This window comes from Gopherus evgoodei, chromosome 1 (genome assembly GCF_007399415.2).
Source record: "Gopherus evgoodei ecotype Sinaloan lineage chromosome 1, rGopEvg1_v1.p, whole genome shotgun sequence".
In the NCBI taxonomy this organism is placed as follows: domain Eukaryota; kingdom Metazoa; phylum Chordata; order Testudines; family Testudinidae; genus Gopherus; species Gopherus evgoodei.
The window spans coordinates 220,406,376-220,416,588 of record NC_044322.1 but is presented as its reverse complement, the minus strand read 5'-3'; the positions used below and the strand labels follow the sequence as shown (position 1 = coordinate 220,416,588).

The following is a 10,213-nucleotide window of genomic DNA, read 5'->3' as shown; positions in this document are numbered from 1 at the left end:
CAAGCCCCATGGCCCCGCTCTCCTGGCTGGAGCCCCGGCCAGAGTGCAACAAGCCCAGTGGCCCCGCTCTCCTGGGGCTCAGCCCCGAGGCCCCGCTCTCCTGGCTGGAGCCCCGGCCGGAGTGCAACAAGCCCCGTGGCCCCGCTCTCCTGGCCGGAGCCCCGGCCGGAGTGCGACAAGCCCCGTGGCCCCGCTCTTCTGGGGCTCAGCCCCGAGGCCCCGCTGTACTGGCTGGAGCCCAGGCCGGAGTGCGACAAGCCCCATGGCCCCGTTCTCCTGGAGCTCAGCCCCAAGGCCCCGCTCTCCTGGCTGGAGCCCCAGCCAGAGTGCGAGAAGCCCCGTGGCCCCGCTCTTCTGGGGCTCAGCCCCGAGGCCCTGCTCTACTGGCTGGAGCCCCGGCCGGAGCGCGACAAGCCCTGTGCCCCGCTCTCCTGGCTGGAGCCCTGGCCGGAGCGCTACAAGCCCTGTGGCCCTGCTATCTCGGCTGGAGCTCCGGGCCTTTAAATAGCCTCCAGAGCCCTAGGGTAGGGAGGGGCTCTGGGGGCTATTTAAAGGGCCAGGGCTCCAGCTGCCTCTGCCACCTCGGTCCTTTAAATAGCAGCCAGAGCCTCACCACCCCCATGCATTCCCCAGGGTTCCCGCAGCTATTTAAAAGGTCCAGGGCGGGGTAGAAGCTGGGGAGCCTTGGGCCCTTTAAATAGCCCCCAAAGCCCTGGGATAGCAAGGAGCTTGGGGCTATTTAAAGGGCTGGGGCTCCAACTGCCTCTGCTGCACCCCCTGCCCTGCCCACACCAGCCCCACTCCCCCTGCCTACAGCCAGCTCTGCACCCTGTGCCCACAGCCAGTCCCTGTCAAACTCCCTGCCGTGTCTCCAGTCAACCCCTGCCACACACCCCTGTGGCCCTGCCCAAAGCCAGCCAGCCCCACACACACTGCTGCCCGCACCAGCCCTGCATACCCGCCCTGTCTCCAGCCAACCCCTGCTGCACCCCACTGCCTGAAGCCAGCCAGTCTCACACTCCTCTGTCTCCAGCCCTGCCAACCCCTGCTGCATTCCCCTGCGGCCCTGCCTGAAGCCAGCCTGCCCCACACACCCCCTATCTCCAACCAGCCCCGCACCTTTTGCCCTGCCTGCAGCCAGACCCTACCTCCAGTCAGCCCCTCCCCTGCCTCCAGCCAGCCCCATGTTCACTTGTGCCCTGCAGATCCCAGGGCAGTAACTCTGCACACCTGCCTCATTGAGGGGGGCAGGGAGCAGCTGGGACCCACACATGTGAAACGGCAGTCATTAATAACCAATCAACAGCATATATGATGCAATGTACATAATATATAATTTTATTATTTATATAGTTATGGAAAGTAAATAACACATGAAAGAAATGAAAGGCTTTTTTTTCCACTTTTTTTTTTAAGTCATCCCTGCCAGGGCCCCGCCGAAAATGTTTTAATTGGGCCCCACACTTCCTAAAGCCGGCCCTGCCATCAGGCATTAGACATAGTGCTGGCGGCCAAAGGAGGGACCTGTGCTCTCATTGGAAAAGAATGATGTGTGTTTATACCTGACAATACCAATGAGGTAATAGATCGCGCTAGCCACTTAGAACAAATCGCATATCTTCCCCATGAAGAGCCGAGTTCTTTATGGAAGTGGCTAAGTAACCTGTTCAATTTCTCTGGCATAGGAAACTGGTTGTTTCAGGGAGCCCTAACTATCTTGTTTGGAATCTTAGTGATTTCTGTATGCTTTCAGTTAATTTCCTGTTGTATCCAGAATTGTGTCACCCAGATGACTGCCCCAAAAGAGAGTGCTAATATGACGATTTTGAATATCACTGATGAACAAAGAGATAAGGAAAGGTTAATTTGTGGAACCCAGTACTTGTTGGTCATGGCGTGCACTTGACCAAAAGGAGGGATTGTGAAAGTAGAATGAATTATATTGTGAAAATAGAAAGGATTAAAGAAATGCTGTCTGTACCTTTAAGCAAAACTGTTGGAATGCTGCAATTCAGGTGTCAGGATTACAGACATTAACATAGAACAATTGCACCATTTCAGGGCAATTGGTGAAGTATTACCCTTAGATCAATAAGAGTTAGTAAGGAAGTAGGATATGCATGCTGTGCCCCAGGTGAATTTTACTGTTTTGCTTTCTTTGTCCCTTTGTCTAATTCCCGCTCTTTTATCTGTATAAATAAGACTGTTTGGATCTTGCATGGCCACTCACATTATCTGGGTGTTATTGGCAGAGAGCTGCGCTAATAAAACAGTGGTCTGACAAATTGTGAGTCCTGATTCTAACTTTGACACCCCCAATAATCCCTACCTGATCTGACCCAACTGCAGCCTTTTCTCTTCCCTGTCCCAGGAAAGGTTGGGATGAGGTGGAGTGAGACGTGGACTTCATTCTGCAGCCTGGCAGGGTGGAAGGGCAGTAGTGGAGGTTTCAGAACAGGATTTAGTTCATTTCACATCACAGTTCCCTCAGGCTCTTTTCCTGCTGACAGAGATTGTAGATTCTGCCATGCTGGGAACATGCTCAGTCCCCATAATACAACACAGACCTTGTCCCTGTCCTCCAGCCTCCCCTAACTAGGACTAAACCCACCAAGACATTTTCAAACCCTCCCAGCAACAGAGTGTGAACCAAACCCAGGAAAAGACCAGAACCAAAGGAGCCCTTTTGGGGGGATTCCCCCAGACACTGCCCTCAGGGCAGCACACTCCTGCAGCAGGGGGAACAGGGAGAGTCAGAGGCTGGTTTTTTCTCTCTCTGCTCCTCAGCTTGTTCACAGGAAAGTGACCCTGTGCAGGGATGCTGCAGTTAGTGTGTGTGTGGGGGGAGAGGGGAGGTGTTCAGAGATCTTAAAATCTGCCCCTGCCCCCTCTAATTTGTCCTGACACCCTCTTCGATCTCTTCCTCCTCTTTTCTACTCCTGGTTGGGAAACATGGTCACCATCCCATTTTTGGGGGCTCTCTCCATGGCTGTCCCGCTCCACCCATGTGGGGAAGGGGGCACCACTCAGGGAGACCTGCTTTGCCCACACACGTTACTGGGCACAGCAGAGAGCCGGTGGGAGTGGGTCAGACTCGCTGATGGAAGGATCCTTCTGGCCTGAGTGATGCAGCAGCTCTGGGCTCCCGGATACCCGGGGGGCAGTGATGGGGTGGGGGCGCTGTGCAGAGTCAGGGACCCGCCCAGCCCCAAGGGCTCAGTCACCTGGAGTCTCAGCTCAGGAGTTGCCCTCAGCAGAGTCCGGGGCGGTTTCTAGCTGGAGAAGCCCCTCCCGCCGGGCCCGAAGGGGTTAATGCCGGGCTCCCCCCCCCGCACAGACCCCGCTGGGGAAGCAGCAGCTGCTCAGCTCCCAGTTCTTTGTTCTCCAGGCTCCTGCCTCCTTCCGCCCGGCGCCCCAAGTTTCTCCAGCCCCTTCCTGTGCCTGCAACCCCCGGCTACTCCTGACTCCTTCCTCCCGCCCCCAACTGCTCCAGTCCCTTCCTCTGCCCTGCACCCCGTGGGCTGCAGCGCTCACCGGGGCTGTCTGCAGCGGCTGGAATCCAGCTGACACCCTCTGCTGAGCTGGGCACTGCAGGGACTGGGGCGAGCTGCTACACCGGCTTCCCCGCGTGTCCCAACCCCCCTGCGAGGAACCGGGGGCCAGGGCCAGGGCCAACCCCGGGGAGGAGCTGCCCCCCGGCCCGGCCCCCACCCGTTTGTGTTGGCAGCGGGGCCATGGCCCGTGCCGGGAGAGCACGCGGAGGCTGCTCCAGCCCTGCAGTCCGCGGGGCAGCGCGGGACGGGCGGAGACGCGTGTGGGGCGGACTCGCTTCTGTCGGGAGGGGCCGGGCTCCCCGTGGCCAGAGCGAGGCTGCCAGGGGCTGCGGGGGGCTAGTGTCCCGGGCGGGGTGATGGAGCCGGAGAGCGACTGGGCAGGGAGCTGCAGGAGGGGCCCGGAGCGCCGCTAGGCTGCAGAGGGGAATCGGGAGCCTGGGGAAAGGATCTGGGGTGTCAGAGCTGGGCTGGTGGGGGGGAGCGGCTGGGGATGGGAACTGTGGGGGAGCTGTGAGTTTGAGGTGTGGTGGGGAGGTCAGGGCTGGGGGTTGGGGGATGATTGGGGGGCTCTATGTTCAGATCTGGCCCTGCGGGAGCTTTGGGGGCTGGAGCTGGGGAAAGTGGGGAACCATCTGAAGTTGGCTGGTTGGGATGTGGGTGAGGCCCTGGGGAGCTGGGGGTTGAGCTGCACCCCTGTCACTGCAGCCTTGGGCCCTGCGTTTCCTCTGGAAAAGCTTCTCCCTGTTTCACCATCTCCTCTCAGTCTGAGTCCCAGGGACCCTGCACGGGTGTCTGCAGGGCAGGACGAGCCCTGAAATCTAGTAGCTGGGAGGTTTGCAGCAGTTTCTAACCCTCCCTCCCCTGCTTCTTCCAGGAGGCAACAAAAAAGCATCTGGCCCCTCTGGGAAAAGAGAGAGAAGCAGCCAAAGCAGAGGAGGAGCGGCAAAGCTAGGAGCTGCTGGTGGGTGCCCAGAGCCCCCCGCCACTTAGGTTTGCCTGGCATAAGAATGACCTGGTGAATGCAGGGCCCACCTGCCAGCCTCAGCCAGGGACCCACCCCCACTGGAGCCCAGGGAGCCTGCAGGGTCAAACATGTGGGTAACATGATGCCCTTAGGATGCAGGAGGCTTCTCGGCAGGAGAGAGTCAGTGTGTGTTAGCCCAGAGCCCCTGCCCACAGGCTGTCTGGATGTCACAGTGACCAGGGACCCTTTATAGCTCCTGGGGGTGATGGGGAGGAAGGAGATGAAATGTGGGCTGCGAGAGATGTAGGATTTGGCTCAGTGCAAGTTGATGAGGTTTTGGGGAGAAGTGTCCCTCCTGTTGGTGATGTACAGCTCACCCTGGCCCTGATCCCACCTCACTTCTCGGGATAAATGAACTTCCCATACCCATTGCAAGAGATCTTGTGTTCTGGTAAATAACTCTGCCACCTGCCTCAAGGCGCATTTATGATTTTCCCTAGTTACTGAGCAGCTGAATTTCAATGTTGATAAATGCAAAGTAATGCACATTGGAAAAGATATCAAATACACATAAAATGATGGGGTCTAAATTAGCTGTTTCTACTCAAAAAAGAGATTTTGGAGTCACTGTGGATAGTCTTCCCCCTCCATGCACACTCCTTGCCACCCAGCCCGGGCTTCCCCCCTGCCCAACCGTGACCTCTTCGTCCACCACAGCAATCCCCGTTTACACTTGCAGTGGGGATCAAACCATTTCTCCTATTTTTATTTCACTTTAGTATAAATCTGGCCCCATCCCCTGCAACCCCATCTTTAGTGCTCCAAATGCACGTGGAAGGCATAGGGACTAACCCTTAAACCTTGCACCCGGCAAGGGATGGGGATCTAGTAAAGAGGGTTCAGCCAGCGGAGCGGGTGTGGGGGTTCTTGGGGGCCCTACACTGGCAGAGAAGCTGGGTGTGATGTACTCGCAAAGGAGGAGAAGAGGTGCAGGGGGAGGTGTGGGAGGAGAGGGCTGGGGGAGGGTACAAGGGGAAAGGTGCGGGTGAAGGGAGAGTACAAGGGGAAGGGGTGCGGAGAAGGAGCGATGGGAGAAGGTACAAGTGAAGACACTGCGAGTGGGATCGGGGGGGTGCAAGGGCTGAGAAGGGCAGGCACTGACAGCTGCTTCCCCAGCCCTCTGCAGGCAGAGCCGAGAGGATGGACACTGACCCCTAGGTGCCCGAGGCAAAGGGGTCCCACGGCAGGGCAGTATCCCCCGCTGCCCCACTCGGAGCTGGACTCTGCCTCTCCCTGCCCAGGGCAGGCAGCTTGGGGCTGAGGCAGGGGAGGTGTGCAGTGGGCTGGGTCCAGGGGCAGGAGGGGGCAGCTCAGGCTGCCCAGCCACTGGTCCCATCAGCGTACGAGCCAGGATCCACACCCTCTGCCCAGCCTGGCGGCACCCTGCACAGCCCACTTGGGTGGGGAAATGCTGCACTGCCCTGGAGAGACACAGAGCAGCAGCGGTGGTGGCAGCAGGGCCCCTCCTGCCTCCCTGCATCCCGGGCCCCACTTCCTTCCCTCCTCGGCTCCTCACACACTCTGGGAGCCCCTCTCATCGCTGCGGCCCGGGCTCGGCTCTAGGGGATGATGCCCTGGGTCTCCAGTGGCAGGGCTGTGCCAGGGACTGAGAACACCGGCACCTGCAGCCCCCGAGTTCTCTGTCCCCGGCAGGCGCAGGGCCGCAGCTTCTCTCCCCTTCTGGTTACTAGGAGGGTGCACATAAATGCCCTGGCAGACGCCATGGCGCCTGCAGGCACCGTGTTGGGGACCACTGGTGTAAACAAAGCCTGAGACTGGTCAGCTCGGAAAAGAGACGACTAAGGGAGGATATGGTAGAGGTCTATACAGTCATGACTTGAGGGTGAAAGTAAATAAGGAAGTGTTATTTCCTCCTCATAACACAAGAACTAGGGGTTAAGCAGTGAAGTAAATAGGCAACAGGTTTAAAACAAACAAAAGGAAGTATTTCTTCCCACAACACACAGTCAACCTGTGCAGTCCCTTGCCAGAGGATGTTGTGAAGGCCAAGACGTTAACAGGGTTTAAAAATGAACTAGAGAAGTTCATGGAGGATGGATCCATTAGTGGCTATATTAGCTAGGATGGGCAGGGATGGTGTCCCTAGTCTCTGTTTGCCAGAAGCTGGGAATGGGCAACAGGGGATGAATCACTTGATGATTCCCTGTTCTGTCCATTCCCTCTGGGCACCTGGCATTGGCCACTGTTAGAAGACGGGATACTGGGCTAGTAGGACCTTTGGTCTGACCCAATATGGCCGTTCTTATGTTCTGTGTTCCCTGTTACTGAGCCGCCCTCTCCCTGTTGCAGAAACAGACAGAAGCCGAGAGGCAGAAGATTGTCTGGGAGTGGCAGGAGCTGCGAGGGTTTCTGGAGGAGCAGGAGCAGCGGCTGCTGTCCCAGCTGGAAGAGCTAGAGAGAAGCATAGTCCAGAGAAGGGATGAGGGCATCTGCAGCCTGTCCTGGGAGATTTCCCTGCCCAGCGAGAGGGGAGGAGAGAAGGGGCAGCAGCTGCTGAGCCAACCCCTGCAGGTCAGGCTGTCATTACAATGATCATACATAACGTTTCTGTAGGTGCTTCTGAGTCCTGGACCCCAAAGCACTTTACAGAGTGGGGTCAGGGGCATTATCCCTCTGGGGCAAATGGGGAAAGTGAGGCAGAGGGAGGGGCAGAGCCCTGGCCAAGGTCACACAGTGAGTCTGGGAGCGGCACCATGGATGGGTCCTGGGAGTCCTGGATGCTGCAGCCCCAAGACCTTCTCTCTTGGACATGTCTCTCTGCATTTGCACTTGGAGGGTGAAATCCCCTCCCCCACCATGCTGAGGTCCCGAGCCAGGGCCAAGGCCCCTCTCATTGCAGGTTAATGGGTTTAGTGGGGCCAGGGGCCTTCTGGGTCTTTCAGCACTCGGGGGAATTTGATTCTCAATGCAGAGAAACATCTTCTGCCTGTAAAGTGCCCGGGGCGAAGATTTCCACAGTGGCGACCTGCCCGCAGGGATTGCTGGGGCTGCATAGGGGAAAGTCCCTGGTAGGGTGGGCAGCTGCTGTGGGAATGTAAACGTGAAATTACCCTACTGCCTGAGATTTCAGTGGTGACCCCTGCAGAGCAGGAGGCCTCCCCATCCAGGGACACTCCCCCTGACGGCCTCCTCTTTCTCTTCCTCTTTAGAGTGCTGGGAGCACTGGGGGCAGGTAAGTCCTGGGCTCCATTTCGCTCCCCTCATGGGCCGTTAGGTTTGATAACTGCGCTGAATAGGAAGCTGCCCCCTGCCCTTGGAGCGTGTGATTCTGTCTCCCCTAATGTCTGACTCAGATAGGAGAAGGGCCGCTTACTGTCTGATTGCTAATGAGGTCACAGCAGGGCTGCTAGACACAGGGCAATGGGACAGACCTGGCCTGTCTCCTGGACTGATGTGGCCGTGTCACGTATTCAGAGGGCACAGAATCTCAGCTTTCACATTTTTTAAAGTGAGTTGCTGGCCTTCAGCACCTCCTCAGTGGAAACAGCTGCCAGCAGCCTGAAGCCGTAGCTCTGAGAGCGTGAACTCTTCTGTCCCATGTTAATGTTATCGGGGTGTCAACTGAAATGGTAACACTTTGATGTGAACATTCAACGTTCCCTGACTGATCACTTGAGCAGGTGGAACGGGGAGGGGGCAGGAGTGAAGCCTTTGTGGGGTGGGAATAGGGGAGGGAAGGGAGGAGAGAACAGAGGAGAGAGACAAGGACAAGGAAGCAAGAGAGAAATGGAGAAAGGAGGGTGGGAAAGGAAGCGAAACACAGGGAAGAACTAGCAGGGCCCTACAGGGGTGTCCAGGATGGGGCTGTTTTCCTCCTGAGTGACACTGACTGTGATAGACAAAGACCTGGCAAAACACTAAGAACTAAAATTTTATTTCCAATACGAAGGGCAGTTTCTCCCCTTGTTCCTTGTACATGGGTGTCCCATAAAGAGCAGTGAATGTTCTACTGTGAATGGAGCAGGGCACGGAGTCTTAAACTGATGCCTTGGGCCATTGGCCGTAACGGACAGGGCAATGTGGCTCTCTCTGCCAAATGAGCTGGACTCCCCAGGGTTACAGCTTCAGCTGAAGGGCTCGAGGGTTTTGGTGTTTAAGGGCCCACGTTCATTCCCTGCTGGAGCCCTGGGCTCTGTCTGTGGCCACTCTCAGCATGTAGGACCTGCCCACTCTTTGGTCTGTGTCTCCTCCCTTTCCACATAATCCCAGTGCTGGTGCCCCTTGTTACTGCAGTAAACTGGCGTAGGGGGTGGCTCTGCACCCCACAGAACCAGAGCATCCCTGAGAAAGCTCCTGAACAATGTCTCCATTCCTTGCTCTAGTGTCCCCCCACTTCCCATCTCACTGGGGAGCAGATGTTTGAGGTGACTCACCATGACGACGACCATCTCAGGCTACAAAGCTCAGATCCAGGTTTCCTGGAGTTTGGGGGTTGCTGGGCTCAGGGTCTGGGGCTCAGGCCTATTTCTCACCTCTCCTTTCCCCAGCAGGGAGGATGGGATGTTTCGGAAGCCAGAGTCGTCATTTGAGGAGCTGGAGAAGAGACTCAGCGCTTTCTTTCTGAAAAGTGCCATGCTGCACGAGGTGCTGCTTGGATTCAAAGGTGAATTGGAGTCTGGGGGTGGCATCTCCTCTGGTTAGAGCAACCCTGACCCTGGGGAAGAGTTGGGGACTCTAGTGATGTCACTGATCCTCGGCTCCATCTCACAGCCGAGCTCAGCGAGTCGCCCTTCCCCATGGAGCAGCCCTGTGGGGCTGGCTCTCTCTGCAGCGGCTGTGTTATTGGCCTCTGATGTCTGTCACCATCTCGTAGTTAACAGCAGTTCCATTAATAAGCAATGGGGATTTCTCCATGAATGTGAGGGCCTTAATTCTCACCTCTCCCATCTTCTTCTTCCCCTAGAGATGCTGCGACAGAGGCTGGGGAGCGACACAGGTATGTGTCTGTCTCTGACTGGCCATGGGGAGATTTCAGATCAATAACCATGTTAACGGCAGGGGATTGCAGCCTCCAGCACCTGGAAGCTGTGTAACTATGGGAAGGGATGTTACTTTGTTCTTACACCACTAGATTTTCAACTGACTTGTCTCTTAAATATTTTAGCTCATCAATATCATGTAAGCATTTAGAGTGTTTTGCAGGTTTTTTAGTACTCATATTTTTTTGCCTTTACTTTCTTTAATTATTGCATTTTTATTGACTACATTAATTTTAAGAATTTTATTTTGCAGTTTTAATTGCAGTAATATTAATAGTGTTTTTAATTAAGTTTACATAGTCTGATTTTAAAGCATTTTTTTAAAGACCACTAAGATCTTTGACAACTTTTCCTGTGTTTGAGTGGCAGTTTGATACTTTTTTAAAAAAATACAAAGCCTGAGCTTTTTTAAAAACATATTTATTTGGAAGTTTGTTAGTATAGTTAGTTTTTTGGCATTTAAAAAAATATAGACTTTTTTCGTTGTGACTCTTTAATGATGTATTCACATTTTTAACTTATAATTATTTTAGTGCACTATTTATCTCTTGTGACACAGATTGTAGCTGATTTTTTACACTTTAAATAAATAGAACAGCTATTAGCATCTAATTTTGTTAAAACAGCCATTCGGT

The 10,213-nt window shown here is 55.3% G+C and overlaps 1 long non-coding RNA gene and 1 pseudogene across 1 annotated transcript; both read left to right on the top strand.

Moving 5' to 3' along the window:
- Positions 1 to 10,213, top strand: part of LOC115636545 — a 1,011,845-nt pseudogene that overhangs the window by 246,311 nt on the left and 755,321 nt on the right.
- On the top strand, positions 4,279 to 7,817 carry LOC115636830. Its single transcript, XR_003997083.1, has 3 exons — positions 4,279 to 4,515; positions 6,889 to 7,110; positions 7,749 to 7,817. It is a non-coding gene; the product is annotated as an uncharacterized LOC115636830 (long non-coding RNA).